We start from the raw sequence: 17,377 nt of genomic DNA, 5'->3' as shown, positions 1-17,377 counted from the left end.
TTCTGTAACCAGCACCTTGTTATGTCAGTTTGACAGGACCATCCACAGCCTGGTGTCAGGCTCCAGGCCGTGCTGAAGGAGGTGACACCGTTCTGTAACAAACACCTTGTTATATCATATTTGACAGGACCATCCACAGCCTGGTGTCAGGCTCCAGGCCGTGCTGAAGGAGGCTACACCGTTCTGTAACCAGCTCCGTGTTATATAAGATTTGACAGGAGCATCCACAGCCTGGTGTCAGGCTCCAGGCCGTGCTGAAGGAGGCGACATCGTTCTGTAACCAGCACCTTGATATATCAGATTTGACAGGACCATCCACAGCCTGGTGTCAGGCTCCAGGCCGTGCTGAAGGAGGCGACACCGTTCTGTAACCAGCTCCTTGTTGTATCATATTTGACAGGACCATCCACAGCCTGGTGTCAGGCTCCAGGCCGTGCTGTAGGAGGTGACAGCGTTCTGTAACCAGCTCCGTGTTTTCTCAGAATTGATAGGACCATCCACAGCCTCGTGTCAGGCTCCAGGCCGTGCTGAAGGAGGTGACACCGTTCTGTAACAAGCACCTTGTTATATCATATTTGACAGGACCATCCACAGCCTGGTGTCAGGCTCCAGGCCGTGCTGAAGGAGGCTACACCGTTCTGTAACCAGCTCCGTGTTATATAAGATTTGACAGGACCATCCACAGCCTGGTGTCAGGCTCCAGGCCGTGCTGAAGGAGTCGACATCGTTCTGTAACCAGCACCTTGTTATATCAGATTTGACAGGACCATCCACAGCCTGGTGTCAGGCTCCACGCCGTGCTGAAGGAGGCGACACCGTTCTGTAACCAGCTCCTTGTAGAATCAGATTTGACAGGACCATCCACAGCCTGGTGTCAGGCTCCAGGCCGTGCTGAAGGAGGCGACACCGTTCTGTAAACAGCTCCTAGTTATATCAGATTTACAGGACCATCCACAACCTGGTGTCAGTCTCCAGGCCGTACTGAAGGAGGCGACACCGTTCTGTAACCAGCTCCTTGTTGTATCAGATTTGACAGGCCCATCCACAGCCTGGTGTCAGGCTCCAGGCCGTGCTGAAGGAGGCGACACCGTTCTGTAACCAGCTCCTTGTTGTATCAGATTTGACAGGCCCATCCACAGCCTGGTGTCAGGCTCCAGCCCGTGCTGAAGGAGGTGACAGCGTTCTGTAACCAGCTCCGTGTTTTCTCAGATTTCATAGGACCATCCACAGCCTGGTGTCAGGCTCCAGGCCGTGCTGAAGGAGATGACACCGTTCTGTAAACAGCTCCTTGTTCTATCAGATTTGACAGGACCATCCACAGCCTGGTTTCAGGCTCCAGGCCGTGCTGAAGGAGGCGACACCGTTCTGGAACCAGCACCTTGTTATATCAGATTTGACAGGACCATCCACAGCCTGGTGCCAGGCTCCAGGGCGTGCTGAAGGAGGCGATACCGTTCTGTAACCAGATCCTTGTTATATCGGATTTTACAGGACCATCCACAGCCTGGTGTCAGGCTCCAGGCCGTGCTGAAGGTGGCGACACCGTTCTGTAACCAACACCTTGTTATATCAGATTTGACAGGACCATCCACAGCCTGGTGTCAGGCTCCAGGCCGTGCTGAAGGAGGCGACAACGTTCTGTAAAAAGTTCCTTGTTATATCAGATTTGACAGGACCATCCACAGCCTGGTGTCAGGCTCCAGGCCGTGCTGAAGGAGGCGACACCGTTATGTAAACAGCTCCTAGTTATATCAGATTTGACAGGACCATCCACAGCCTGGTGTCAGGCTCCAGGCCGTGCTGAAGGAGGCGACACCGTTCTGTAACCAGCTCCTTGTTGTATCAGATTTGACAGGACCATCCACAGCCTGGTGTCAGGCTCCAGGCCGTGCTGAAGGATGTGACAGCGTTCTGTAACCAGCTCCGTGTTTTCTCAGATTTGATAGGACCATCCACAGCCTTATGTCAGGCTCCAGGCCGTGCTGAAGGAGGTGACACCGTTCTGTAACCAGCACCTTGTTATATCAGATTTCACAGGACCATACACAGCCTGGTGTCAGGCTCCAGGCCGTGCTGAAGGAGATAACACCGTTCTGTAACCAGCTCCTTGTTATATCAGATTTGACAGGACCATCCACAGCCTGGTGTCAGGCTCCAGGCCGTGCTGGAGGAGATGATCACCGTTCTGTAAACAGCTCCTTGTTCTATCAGATTTGACAGGACCATCCACAGCCTGGTTTCAGGCTCCAGGCCGTGCTGAAGGAGGCGACACCGTTCTGTAACCAGCACCTTGTGATATCAGATTTGCCAGGACGATCCACAGCCTGGTGCCAATCTCCAGGGCGTGCTGAAGGAGGCGACACCGTTCTGTAACCAGCTCCTTGTTATATCGGATTTGACAGGACCATCCACAGCCTGGTGTCAGGCTCCAGGCAGTGCTGAAGGTGGCGACACCGTTCTGTAACCAACACCTTGTTATATCAGATTTGACAGGACCATCCACAGCCTGGTGTCAGGCTCCAGGCCGTGCTGAAGGAGGCGACACCGTTCTGTTAAAAGTTCCTTGTTATATCAGATTTGACAGGACCATCCACAGCCTGGTGTCAGGCTCCAGGCCGTGCTGAAGGAGGTGACACCGTTCTGTAACCAGCACCTTGTTATGTCAGTTTGACAGGACCATCCACAGCCTGGTGTCAGGCTCCAGGCCGTGCTGAAGGAGGCGACACCGTTCTGAAACCAGCTCCTTGTTGTATCAGATTTGACAGGCCCATCCACAGCCTGGTGTCAGGCTCCAGGCCGTGCTGAAGGAGGTGACAGCGTTCTGTAACCAGCTCCGTGTTTTCTCAGATTTGATAGGACCATCCACAGCCTGGTGTCAGGCTCCAGGCCGTGCTGAAGGAGATGACACCGTTCTGTAAACAGCTCCTTGTTCTATCAGATTTGACAGGACCATCCACAGCCTGGTTTCAGGCTCCAGGCCGTGTTGAAGGAGGCGACACCGTTCTGTAACCAGCACCTTGTTATATCAGATTTGACAGGACCATCCACAGCCTGGTGCCAGGCTCCAGGGCGTGCTGAAGGAGGCGACACCGTTCTGTAACCAGCTCCTTGTTATATCGGATTTTACAGGACCATCCACAGCCTGGTGTCAGGCTCCAGGCCGTGCTGAAGGTGGCGACACCGTTCTGTAACCAACACCTTGTTATATCAGATTTGACAGGACCATCCACAGCCTGGTGTCAGGCTCCAGGCCGTGCTGAAGGAGGCGACACCGTTCTGTAAAAAGTTCCTTGTTATATCAGATTTGACAGGACCATCCACAGCCTGGTGTCAGGCTCCAGGCCGTGCTGAAGGAGGTGACACCGTTCTGTAACCAGCACCTTGTTATGTCAGTTTGACAGGACCATCCACAGCCTGGTGTCAGGCTCCAGGCCGTGCTGAAGGAGGTGACACCGTTCTGTAACAAGCACCTTGTTATATCATATTTGACAGGACCATCCACAGCCTGGTGTCAGGCTCCAGGCCGTGCTGAAGGAGGCAACACCGTTCTGTAACCAGCTCCGCGTTATATAAGATTTGACAGGACCATCCACAGCCTGGTGTCAGGCTCCAGGCCGTGCTGAAGGTGGCGACACCGTTCTGTAACCAACACCTTGTTATATCAGATTTGACAGGACCATCCACAGCCTGGTGTCAGGCTCCAGGCCGTGCTGAAGGAGGCGACAACGTTCTGTAAAAAGTTCCTTGTTATATCAGATTTGACAGGACCATCCACAGCCTGGTGTCAGGCTCCAGGCCGTGCTGAAGGAGGCGACACCGTTATGTAAACAGCTCCTAGTTATATCAGATTTGACAGGACCATCCACAGCCTGGTGTCAGGCTCCAGGCCGTGCTGAAGGAGGCGACACCGTTCTGTAACCAGCTCCTTGTTGTATCAGATTTGACAGGACCATCCACAGCCTGGTGTCAGGCTCCAGGCCGTGCTGAAGGATGTGACAGCGTTCTGTAACCAGCTCCGTGTTTTCTCAGATTTGATAGGACCATCCACAGCCTTATGTCAGGCTCCAGGCCGTGCTGAAGGAGGTGACACCGTTCTGTAACCAGCACCTTGTTATATCAGATTTCACAGGACCATACACAGCCTGGTGTCAGGCTCCAGGCCGTGCTGAAGGAGATAACACCGTTCTGTAACCAGCTCCTTGTTATATCAGATTTGACAGGACCATCCACAGCCTGGTGTCAGGCTCCAGGCCGTGCTGAAGGAGATGACACCGTTCTGTAAACAGCTCCTTGTTCTATCAGATTTGACAGGACCATCCACAGCCTGGTTTCAGGCTCCAGGCCGTGCTGAAGGAGGCGACACCGTTCTGTAACCAGCACCTTGTGATATCAGATTTGCCAGGACGATCCACAGCCTGGTGCCAATCTCCAGGGCGTGCTGAAGGAGGCGACACCGTTCTGTAACCAGCTCCTTGTTATATCGGATTTGACAGGACCATCCACAGCCTGGTGTCAGGCTCCAGGCAGTGCTGAAGGTGGCGACACCGTACTGTAACCAACACCTTGTTATATCAGATTTGACAGGACCATCCACAGCCTGGTGTCAGGCTCCAGGCCGTGCTGAAGGAGGCGACACCGTTCTGTTAAAAGTTCCTTGTTATATCAGATTTGACAGGACTATCCACAGCCTGGTGTCAGGCTCCAGGCCGTGCTGAAGGAGGTGACACCGTTCTGTAACCAGCACCTTGTTATGTCAATTTGACAGGACCATCCACAGCCTGGTGTCAGGCTCCAGGCCGTGCTGAAGGAGGCGACACCGTTCTGAAACCAGCTCCTTGTTGTATCAGATTTGACAGGCCCATCCACAGCCTGGTGTCAGGCTCCAGGCCGTGCTGAAGGAGGTGACAGCGTTCTGTAACCAGCTCCGTGTTTTCTCAGATTTGATAGGACCATCCACAGCCTGGTGTCAGGCTCCAGGCCGTGCTGAAGGAGATGACACCGTTCTGTAAACAGCTCCTTGTTCTATCAGATTTGACAGGACCATCCACAGCCTGGTTTCAGGCTCCAGGCCGTGTTGAAGGAGGCGACACCGCTCTGTAACCAGCACCTTGTTATATCAGATTTGACAGGACCATCCACAGCCTGGTGCCAGGCTCCAGGGCGTGCTGAAGGAGGCGACACCGTTCTGTAACCAGCTCCTTGTTATATCGGATTTTACAGGACCATCCACAGCCTGGTGTCAGGCTCCAGGCCGTGCTGAAGGTGGCGACACCGTTCTGTAACCAACACCTTGTTATATCAGATTTGACAGGACCATCCACAGCCTGGTGTCAGGCTCCAGGCCGTGCTGAAGGAGGCGACACCGTTCTGTAAAAAGTTCCTTGTTATATCAGATTTGACAGGACCATCCACAGCCTGGTGTCAGGCTCCAGGCCGTGCTGAAGGAGGTGACACCGTTCTGTAACCAGCACCTTGTTATGTCAGTTTGACAGGACCATCCACAGCCTGTGTCAGGCTCCAGGCCGTGCTGAAGGAGGTGACACCGTTCTGTAACAAGCACCTTGTTATATCATATTTGACAGGACCATCCACAGCCTGGTGTCAGGCTCCAGGCCGTGCTGAAGGAGGCAACACCGTTCTGTAACCAGCTCCGCGTTATATAAGATTTGACAGGACCATCCGCAGCCTGGTGTCAGGCTCCAGGCCGTGCTGAAGGAGGCGACACCGTTCTGTAACCAGCTCCTTGTTATATCAGATTTTACAGGACCATCCACAGCCTGGTGTCAGGCTCCAGGCCGTGCTGAAGGAGGCGACACCGTTCTGTAACCAGCTCCTTGTTACATCAGATTTGCCAGGACGATCCACAGCCTGTTGCCAATCTCCAGGGCGTGCTGAAGGAGGCGACACCGTTCTGTAACCAGCTCTTTGTTATATCGGATTTGACAGGACCATCCACAGCCTGGTGTCAGGCTCCAGGCAGTGCTGAAGGTGGCGACACCGTTCTGTAACCAACACCTTGTTATATCAGATATGACAGGACCATCCACAGCCTGGTGTCAGGCTCCAGGCCGTGCTGAAGGAGGCGACACCGTTCTGTAAAAAGTTCCTTGTTATATCAGATTTGACAGGACCATCCACAGCCTGGTGTCAGGCTCCAGGCCGTGCTGAAGGAGGTGACACCGTTCTGTAACCAGCACCTTGTTATGTCAGTTTGACAGGACCATCCACAGCCTGGTGTCAGGCTCCAGGCCGTGCTGAAGGAGGCGACACCGTTCTGTAACCAGCTCCTTGTTGTATCAGATTTGACAGGCCCATCCACAGCCTGGTGTCAGGCTCCAGCCCGTGCTGAAGGAGGTGACAGCGTTCTGTAACCAGCTCCGTGTTTTCTCAGATTTGATAGGACCATCCACAGCCTGGTGTCAGGCTCCAGGCCGTGCTGAAGGAGATGACACCGTTCTGTAAACAGCTCCTTGTTCTATCAGATTTGACAGGACCATCCACAGCCTGGTTTCAGGCTCCAGGCCGTGCTGAAGGAGGCGACACCGTTCTGGAACCAGCACCTTGTTATATCAGATTTGACAGGACCATCCACAGCCTGGTGCCAGGCTCCAGGGCGTGCTGAAGGAGGCGATACCGTTCTGTAACCAGATCCTTGTTATATCGGATTTTACAGGACCATCCACAGCCTGGTGTCAGGCTCCAGGCCGTGCTGAAGGTGGCGACACCGTTCTGTAACCAACACCTTGTTATATCAGATTTGACAGGACCATCCACAGCCTGGTGTCAGGCTCCAGGCCGTGCTGAAGGAGGCGACAACGTTCTGAAAAAGTTCCTTGTTATATCAGATTTGACAGGACCATCCACAGCCTGGTGTCAGGCTCCAGGCCGTGCTGAAGGAGGTGACACCGTTCTGTAACCAGCACCTTGTTATGTCAGTTTGACAGGACCATCCACAGCCTGGTGTCAGGCTCCAGGCCGTGCTGAAGGAGGTGACACCGTTCTGTAACAAGCACCTTGTTATATCATATTTGACAGGACCATCCACAGCCTGGTGTCAGGCTCCCGGCCGTGCTGAAGGAGGCTACACCGTTCTGTAACCAGCTCCGTGTTATATAAGATTTGACAGGACCATCCACAGCCTGGTGTCAGGCTCCAGGCCGTGCTGAAGGAGTCGACATCGTTCTGTAACCAGCACCTTGTTATATCAGATTTGACAGGTCCATCCACAGCCTGGTGTCAGGCTCCACGCCGTGCTGAATGAGGCGACACTGTTCTGTAACCAGCTCCTTGTAGAATCAGATTTGACAGGACCATCCACAGCCTGGTGTCAGGCTCCAGGCCGTGCTGAAGGAGGCGACACCGTTCTGTAAACAGCTCCTAGTTATATCAGATTTACAGAACCATCCACAACCTGGTGTCAGGCTCCAGGCCGTGCTGAAGGAGGCGACACCGTTCTGTAACCAGCTCCTTGTTGTATCAGATTTGACAGGCCCATCCACAGCCTGGTGTCAGGCTCCAGGCCGTGCTGAAGGAGGTGACAGCGTTCTGTAACCAGCTCCGTGTTTTCTCAGATTTGATAGGACCATCCACAGCCTGGTGTCAGGCTCCAGGCCGTGCTGAAGGAGGTGACACCGTTCTGTAACCAGCTCCTTGTTATATCAGATTTGACAGGACCATCCACAGCCTGGTGTCAGGCTCCAGGTCGTGCTGAAGGAGGCGACACCGTTCTGTAACCAGCACCTCGTTATATCAGATTTCACAGGACCATACACAGCCTGGTGTCAGGCTCCAGGCCGTGCTGAAGGAGATGACACCGTTCTGTAACCAGCTCCTTGTTATATCAGATTTGACAGGACCATCCACTGCCTGGTGTCAGGCTCCAGGCCGTGCTGAAGGAGATGACACCGTTCTGTAAACAGCTCCTTGTTCTATCAGATTTGACAGGACCATCCACAGCCTGGTTTCAGGCTCCAGGCCGTGCTGACGGAGGCGACACCGTTCTGTAACCAGCACCTTGTGATATCAGATTTGACAGGACCATCCACAGCCTGGTGTCAGGCTCCAGGCCGTGCTAAAGGAGGCGACACCGTTCTGCAACCAGCTCCTTGTTGTATCAGATTTGACAGGACCATCCACAGCCTTGTCTCAGGCTCCAGGCCGTGCTGAAGGAGGCGACACCGTTCTGTAACCAGCTCCTTGTTATATCAGATTTTACAGGACCATCCACAGCCTGGTGTCAGGCTCCAGGCCGTGCTGAAGGAGGCGACACCGTTCTGTAACCAGCTCCTTGTTACATCAGATTTGCCAGGACGATCCACAGCCTGGTGCCAATCTCCAGGGCGTGCTGAAGGAGGCGACACCGTTCTGTAACCAGCTCCTTGTTATATCGGATTTGACAGGACCATCCACAGCCTGGTGTCAGGCTCCAGGCAGTGCTGAAGGTGGCGACACCGTTCTGTAACCAACACCTTGTTATATCAGATTTGACAGGACCATCCACAGCCTTGTCTCAGGCTCCAGGCCGTGCTGAAGGAGGCGACACCGTTCTGTAACCAGCTCCTTGTTATATCAGATTTTACAGGACCATCCACAGCCTGGTGTCAGGCTCCAGGCCGTGCTGAAGGAGGCGACACCGTTCTGTAACCAGCTCCTTGTTACATCAGATTTGCCAGGACGATCCACAGCCTGGTGCCAATCTCCAGGGCGTGCTGAAGGAGGCGACACCGTTCTGTAACCAGCTCTTTGTTATATCGGATTTGACAGGACCATCCACAGCCTGGTGTCAGGCTCCAGGCAGTGCTGAAGGTGGCGACACCGTTCTGTAACCAACACCTTGTTATATCAGATTTGACAGGACCATCCACAGCCTGGTGTCAGGCTCCAGGCCGTGCTGAAGGAGGTGACACCGTTCTGTAACAAGCACCTTGTTATATCATATTTGACAGGACCATCCACAGCCTGGTGTCAGGCTCCAGGCCGTGCTGAAGGAGGCGACACCGTTCTGCAACCAGCTCCTTGTTGTATCAGATTTGACAGGACCATCCACAGCCTTGTCTCAGGCTCCAGGCCGTGCTGAAGGAGGCGACACCGTTCTGTAAGCAGCTCCTTGTTATATCAGATTTTACAGGACCGTCCATAGCCTGGTGTCAGGCTCCAGGCCGTGCTGAAGGAGGCGACACCGTTCTGTAACCAGCTCCTTGTTACATCAGATTTGCCAGGACGATCCACAGCCTGGTGCCAAGCTCCAGGGCGTGCTGAAGGAGGCGACACCGTTCTGGAACCAGCTCCTTGTTATATCGGATTTGACAGGACCATCCACAGCCTGGTGTCAGGCTCCAGGCCGTGCTGAAGGTGGCGACACCGTTCTGTAACCAACACCTTGCTATATCAGATTTGACAGGACCATCCACAGCCTGGTGTCAGGCTCCAGGCCGTGCTGAAGGAGGCGACACCGTTCTGTAAAAAGTTCCTTGTTATATCAGATTTGACAGGACCATCCACAGCCTGGTGTCAGGCTCCAGGCCGTGCTGAAGGAGGTGACACCGTTCTGTAACCAGCACCTTGTTATGTCAGTTTGACAGGACCATCCACAGCCTGGTGTCAGGCTCCAGGCCGTGCTGAAGGAGGTGACACCGTTCTGTAACAAGCACCTTGTTATATCATATTTGACAGGACCATCCACAGCCTGGTGTCAGGCTCCAGGCCGTGCTGAAGGAGGCTACACCGTTCTGTAACCAGCTCCGTGTTATATAAGATTTGACAGGACCATCGACAGCCTGGTGTCAGGCTCCAGGCCGTGCTGAAGGAGGCGACATCGTTCTGTAACCAGCACCTTGTTATATCAGATTTGATAGGACCATCCACAGCCTGGTGTCAGGCTCCACGCCGTGCTGAAGGAGGCGACACCGTTCTGTAACCAGCTCCTTGTAGTATCATATTTGACAGGGCCATCCACAGCCTGGTGTCAGGCTCCAGGCCGTGCTGAAGGAGGCGACACCGTTCTGTAAACAGCTCCTAGTTATATCAGATTTGACAGGACCATCCACAGCCTGGTGTCAGGCTCCAGGCCGTGCTGATGGAGGCGACACCGTTCTGTAACCAGCTCCTTGTTGTATCAGATTTGACAGGACCATCCACAGCCTGGTGTCAGGCTCCAGGCCGTGCTGAAGGATGTGTCAGCGTTCTGTAACCAGCTCCGTGTTTTCTCAGATTTGATAGGACCATCCACAGCCTTATGTCAGGCTCCAGGCCGTGCTGAAGGAGGTGACACCGTTCTGTAACCAGCTCCTTGTTATATCAGATTTGACAGGACCATCCACAGCCTGGTGTCAGGCTCCAGGTCGTGCTGAAGGAGGCGACACCGTTCTGTAACCAGCACCTTGTTATATCAGATTTCACAGGACCATCCACAGACTGGTGTCAGGCTCCAGGCCGTGCTAAAGGAGATGACACCGTTCTGTAACCAGCTCCTTGTTATACCAGGTTTGACAGGACAATCCACAGCCTGGTGTCAGGCTCCAGGCCGTGCTGAAGGAGATGACACCGTTCTGTAAACAGCTCCTTGTTCTATCAGATTTGACAGGACCATCCACAGCCTGGTTTCAGGCTCCAGGCCGTGCTGATGGAGGCGACACCGTTCTGTAACCAGCACCTTGTTATCTTAGATTTGACAGGACCATCCACAGCCTGGTGTCAGGCTCCAGGCCGTGCTGAAGGAGGCGACACCGGACTGCAACCAGCTCCTTGTTGTATCAGATTTGACAGGACCATCCACAGCCTTGTCTCAGGCTCCAGGCCGTGCTGAAGGAGGCGACACCGTTCTGTAACCAGCTCCTTGTTATATCAGATTTGACAGGACCATCCACAGCCTGGTGTCAGGCTCCAGGCCGTGCTGAAGGTGGCGACACCGTTCTGTAACCAACACCTTGTTATATCAGATTTGACAGGACCACCCACAGCCTGGTGTCAGGCTCCAGGCCGTGTTAAAGGAGGCAACACCGTTCTGTAACCAGCTCCTTGTTATATCAGATTTGACAGGACCATCCACAGCCTGGTGTCAGGCTCCAGGCCGTGCTGAAGGAGGCGACGCCGTTCTGTAACCAGCTCCTTGTTATATCAGATTTTACAGGACCATCCACAGCCTGGTGTCAGGCTCCAGGCCGTGCTGAAGGAGGCGACACTGTTCTGTCACCAGCTCCTTGTTACATCAGATTTGCCAGGACGATCCACAGCCTGGTGCCAGGCTCCAGGGCGTGCTGAAGGAGGCGACACCGTTCTGTAACCAGCTCCTTGTTATATCAGATTTGACAGGACCATCCACAGCCTGGTGTCAGGCTCCAGGCCGTGCTGAAGGTGGCGACACCGTTCTGTAACCAACACCTTGTTATATCAGATTTGACAGGACCACCCACAGCCTGGTGTCAGGCTCCAGGCCGTGTTGAAGGAGGCAACACCGTTCTGTAACCAGCTCCTTGTTATATCAGATTTGACAGGACGATCCACAGCCTGGTGTCAGGCTCCAGGCCGTGCTGAAGGAGGTGACACCGTTCTGTAACCAGCTCCTTGTTATGTCAGTTTGACAGGACCATCCACAGCCTGGTGTCAGGCTCCAGGCCGTGCTGAAGGAGGTGACACCGTTCTGTCACAAGCACCTTGTTATATCATATTTGACAGGACCATCCACAGCCTGGTGTCAGGCTCCAGGCCGTGCTGAAGGAGGCTACACCGTTCTGTAACCAGCTCCGTGTTATATAAGATTTGACAGGACCATCCACAGCCTGGTGTCAGGCTCCAGGTCGTGCTGAAGGAGGCGACATCGTTCTGTAACCAGCACCTTGTTATATCAGATTTGACAGGACCATCCACAGCCTGGTGTCAGGCTCCAGGCCGTGCTGAAGGAGGCGACACCGTTCTGTAACCAGCTACTTGTAGTATCAGATTTGACAGGACCATCCACAGCCTGGTGTCAGGCTCCAGGCCGTGCTGAAGGAGGCGACACCGTTCTGTAACCAGCTCCTAGTTATATCAGATTTGACAGGACCATCCACAGCCTGGTGTCAGGCTCCAGGCCGTGCTGAAGGAGATGACACCATTCTGTAACCAGCTCCGTGTTTTCTCAGATTTGATAGGACCAACCACACCCTGGTGTCAGGCTCCAGGCCGTGCTGAAGGAGGTGACACCGTTCTGTAACCAGCTCCTTGTTATATCAGATTTGACAGGACCATCCACAGCCTGGTGTCAGGCTCCAGGTCGTGCTGAAGGAGGCGACACCGTTCTGTAACCAGCTCCTTGTTATATCAGATTTGACAGGACCATCCACAGCCTGGTGTCAGGCTCCAGGCCGTGCTGAAGGAGATGACACCGTTCTGTAAACAGATCCTTGTTCTATCAGATTTGACAGGACCATCCACAGCCTGGTTTCAGGCTCCAGGCCGTGGTGAAGGAGGCGACACCGTTCTGTAACCAGCTCCTTGTTATATCAGATTTGACAGGCCCATCCACAGCCTGGTGTCAGGCTCCAGGCCGTGCTGAAGGAGGCGACACCGTTCTCTAACCAGCTCCTTGTTATATCAGATTTGACAGGATCATCCACAGCCTGGTGTCAGTCTCCAGGACGTGCTGAAGGAGGCGACACCGTTCTGTAACCAGCTCCTTGTTACATCAGATTTGCCAGGACGATCCACAGCCTGGTGCCAGGCTCCAGGGCGTGCTGAAGGAGGCGACACCGTTCTGTAACCAGCTCCTTGTTATATCAGATTTGACAGGACCATCCACAGCCTGGTGTCAGGCTCCAGGACGTGCTGAAAGTGGCGACACCGTTCTGTAACCAACACCTTGTTATATCAGATTTGACAGGACCACCCACAGCCTGGTGTCAGGCTCCAGGCCGTGCTGAAGGAGGCAACACCGTTCTGTTACCAGCTCCCTGTTATGTCAGATTTGACAGGACCATCCACAGCCTGGTGTCAGGCTCCAGGCCGTGCTGAAGGAGGCGACACCGTTCTGTATCCAGCTCCTTGTTATATCAGATTTGACAGGACCATCCACAGCCTGGTGTCAGGTTCCAGGCCGTACTGAAGGACGCGGCACCGTTCTGTAACCAGTTCCTTGTTATATCAGATTTTACAGGACCATCCACAGCCTGGTGTCAGGCTCCAGGCCGTGCTGAAGGAGGCGACACCGTTCTGTAAAAAGCTCCTTGTTATATCAGATTTGACAGGACCATCCACAGCCTGGTGTCAGGCTCCAGGCCGTGCTGAAGCAGGTGACACCGTTCTGTAACCAGCACCTTGTTATGTCAGTTTGACAGGACCATCCACAGCCTGGTGTCAGGCTCCAGGCCGTGCTGAAGGAGGTGACACCGTTCTGTAACAAGCACCTTGTTATATCATATTTGACAGGACCATCCACAGCCTGGTGTCAGGCTCCAGGCCGTGCTGAAGGAGGCTACACCGTTCTGTAACCAGCTCCGTGTTATATAAGATTTGACAGGAGCATCCACAGCCTGGTGTCAGGCTCCAGGCCGTGCTGAAGGAGGCGACATCGTTCTGTAACCAGCACCTTGTTATATCAGATTTGACAGGACGATCCACAGCCTGGTGTCAGGCTCCACGCCGTGCTGAAGGAGGCGACACCGTTCTGTATCCAGCTCCTTGTAGTATCAGATTTGACAGGACCATCTACAGCCTGGTGTCAGGCTCCAGGCCGTGCTGAAGGAGGCGACACCGTTCTGTAACCAGCTCCTAGTTATATCAGATTTGACAGGACCATCCACAGCCTGGTGTCAGGCTCCAGGCCGTGCTGAAGGAGGCGACACCGTTCTGTAACCAGCTCCTTGTTGTATCATATTTGACAGGACCATCCACAGCCTGGTGTCAGGCTCCAGGCCGTGCTGTAGGAGGTGACAGCGTTCTGTAACCAGCTCCGTGTTTTCTCAGAATTGATAGGACCATCCACAGCCTCGTGTCAGGCTCCAGGCCGTGCTGAAGGAGGTGACACCGTTCTGTAACAAGCACCTTGTTATATCATATTTGACAGGACCATCCACAGCCTGGTGTCAGGCTCCAGGCCGTGCTGAAGGAGGCTACACCGTTCTGTAACCAGCTCCGTGTTATATAAGATTTGACAGGACCATCCACAGCCTGGTGTCAGGCTCCAGGCCGTGCTGAAGGAGTCGACATCGTTCTGTAACCAGCACCTTGTTATATCAGATTTGACAGGACCATCCACAGCCTGGTGTCAGGCTCCACGCCGTGCTGAAGGAGGCGACACCGTTCTGTAACCAGCTCCTTGTAGAATCAGATTTGACAGGACCATCCACAGCCTGGTGTCAGGCTACAGGCCGTGCTGAAGGAGGCGACACCGTTCTGTAAACAGCTCCTAGTTATATCAGATTTACAGGACCATCCACAACCTGGTGTCAGTCTCCAGGCCGTGCTGAAGGAGGCGACACCGTTCTGTAACCAGCTCCTTGTTGTATCAGATTTGACAGGCCCATCCACAGCCTGGTGTCAGGCTCCAGGCCGTGCTGAAGGAGGCGACACCGTTCTGTAACCAGCTCCTTGTTGTATCAGATTTGACAGGCCCATCCACAGCCTGGTGTCAGGCTCCAGCCCGTGCTGAAGCAGGTGACAGCGTTCTGTAACCAGCTCCGTGTTTTCTCAGATTTGATAGGACCATCCACAGCCTGGTGTCAGGCTCCAGGCCGTGCTGAAGGAGATGACACCGTTCTGTAAACAGCACCTTGTTCTATCAGATTTGACAGGACCATCCACAGCCTGATTTCAGGCTCCAGGCCGTGCTGAAGGAGGCGACACCGTTCTGGAACCAGCACCTTGTTATATCAGATTTGACAGGACCATCCACAGCCTGGTGCCAGGCTCCAGGGCGTGCTGAAGGAGGCGATACCGTTCTGTAACCAGATCCTTGTTATATCGGATTTTACAGGACCATCCACAGCCTGGTGTCAGGCTCCAGGCCGTGCTGAAGGTGGCGACACCGTTCTGTAACCAACACCTTGTTATATCAGATTTGACAGGACCATCCACAGCCTGGTGTCAGGCTCCAGGCCGTGCTGAAGGAGGCGACAACGTTCTGTAAAAAGTTCCTTGTTATATCAGATTTGACAGGACCATCCACAGCCTGGTGTCAGGCTCCAGGCCGTGCTGAAGGAGATGACACCGTTCTGTAAACAGATCCTTGTTCTATCAGATTTGACAGGACCATCCACAGCCTGGTTTCAGGCTCCAGGCCGTGGTGAAGGAGGCGACACCGTTCTGTAACCAGCTCCTTGTTATATCAGATTTGACAGGCCCATCCACAGCCTGGTGTCAGGCTCCAGGCCGTGCTGAAGGAGGCGACACCGTTCTCTAACCAGCTCCTTGTTATATCAGATTTGACAGGATCATCCACAGCCTGGTGTCAGTCTCCAGGACGTGCTGAAGGAGGCGACACCGTTCTGTAACCAGCTCCTTGTTACATCAGATTTGCCAGGACGATCCACAGCCTGGTGCCAGGCTCCAGGGCGTGCTGAAGGAGGCGACACCGTTCTGTAACCAGCTCCTTGTTATATCAGATTTGACAGGACCATCCACAGCCTGGTGTCAGGCTCCAGGACGTGCTGAAAGTGGCGACACCGTTCTGTAACCAACACCTTGTTATATCAGATTTGACAGGACCACCCACAGCCTGGTGTCAGGCTCCAGGCCGTGCTGAAGGAGGCAACACCGTTCTGTTACCAGCTCCCTGTTATATCAGATTTGACAGGACCATCCACAGCCTGGTGTCAGGCTCCAGGCCGTGCTGAAGGAGGCGACACCGTTCTGTATCCAGCTCCTTGTTATATCAGATTTGACAGGACCATCCACAGCCTGGTGTCAGGTTCCAGGCCGTACTGAAGGACGCGGCACCGTTCTGTAACCAGTTCCTTGTTATATCAGATTTTACAGGACCATCCACAGCCTGGTGTCAGGCTCCAGGCCGTGCTGAAGGAGGCGACACCGTTCTGTAAAAAGCTCCTTGTTATATCAGATTTGACAGGACCATCCACAGCCTGGTGTCAGGCTCCAGGCCGTGCTGAAGCAGGTGACACCGTTCTGTAACCAGCACCTTGTTATGTCAGTTTGACAGGACCATCCACAGCCTGGTGTCAGGCTCCAGGCCGTGCTGAAGGAGGTGACACCGTTCTGTAACAAGCACCTTGTTATATCATATTTGACAGGACCATCCACAGCCTGGTGTCAGGCTCCAGGCCGTGCTGAAGGAGGCTACACCGTTCTGTAACCAGCTCCGTGTTATATAAGATTTGACAGGAGCATCCACAGCCTGGTGTCAGGCTCCAGGCCGTGCTGAAGGAGGCGACATCGTTCTGTAACCAGCACCTTGTTATATCAGATTTGACAGGACGATCCACAGCCTGGTGTCAGGCTCCACGCCGTGCTGAAGGAGGCGACACCGTTCTGTATCCAGCTCCTTGTAGTATCAGATTTGACAGGACCATCTACAGCCTGGTGTCAGGCTCCAGGCCGTGCTGAAGGAGGCGACACCGTTCTGTAACCAGCTCCTAGTTATATCAGATTTGACAGGACCATCCACAGCCTGGTGTCAGGCTCCAGGCCGTGCTGAAGGAGGCGACACCGTTCTGTAACCAGCTCCTTGTTGTATCATATTTGACAGGACCATCCACAGCCTGGTGTCAGGCTCCAGGCCGTGCTGTAGGAGGTGACAGCGTTCTGTAACCAGCTCCGTGTTTTCTCAGAATTGATAGGACCATCCACAGCCTCGTGTCAGGCTCCAGGCCGTGCTGAAGGAGGTGACACCGTTCTGTAACAAGCACCTTGTTATATCATATTTGACAGGACCATCCACAGCCTGGTGTCAGGCTCCAGGCCGTGCTGAAGGAGGCTACACCGTTCTGTAACCAGCTCCGTGTTATATAAGATTTGACAGGACCATCCACAGCCTGGTGTCAGGCTCCAGGCCGTGCTGAAGGAGTCGACATCGTTCTGTAACCAGCACCTTGTTATATCAGATTTGACAGGACCATCCACAGCCTGGTGTCAGGCTCCACGCCGTGCTGAAGGAGGCGACACCGTTCTGTAACCAGCTCCTTGTAGAATCAGATTTGACAGGACCATCCACAGCCTGGTGTCAGGCTCCAGGCCGTGCTGAAGGAGGCGACACCGTTCTGTAAACAGCTCCTAGTTATATCAGATTTACAGGACCATCCACAACCTGGTGTCAGTCTCCAGGCCGTGCTGAAGGAGGCGACACCGTTCTGTAACCAGCTCCTTGTTGTATCAGATTTGACAGGCCCATCCACAGCCTGGTGTCAGGCTCCAGGCCGTGCTGAAGGAGGCGACACCGTTCTGTAACCAG

The sequence above is a fragment of the Scyliorhinus torazame genome, chromosome 23 (assembly GCF_047496885.1).
Source record: "Scyliorhinus torazame isolate Kashiwa2021f chromosome 23, sScyTor2.1, whole genome shotgun sequence".
NCBI lineage: Eukaryota > Metazoa > Chordata > Chondrichthyes > Carcharhiniformes > Scyliorhinidae > Scyliorhinus > Scyliorhinus torazame.
The sequence above is the reverse complement of the archived record's forward strand: the minus strand, read 5'-3'. Positions refer to the sequence as shown.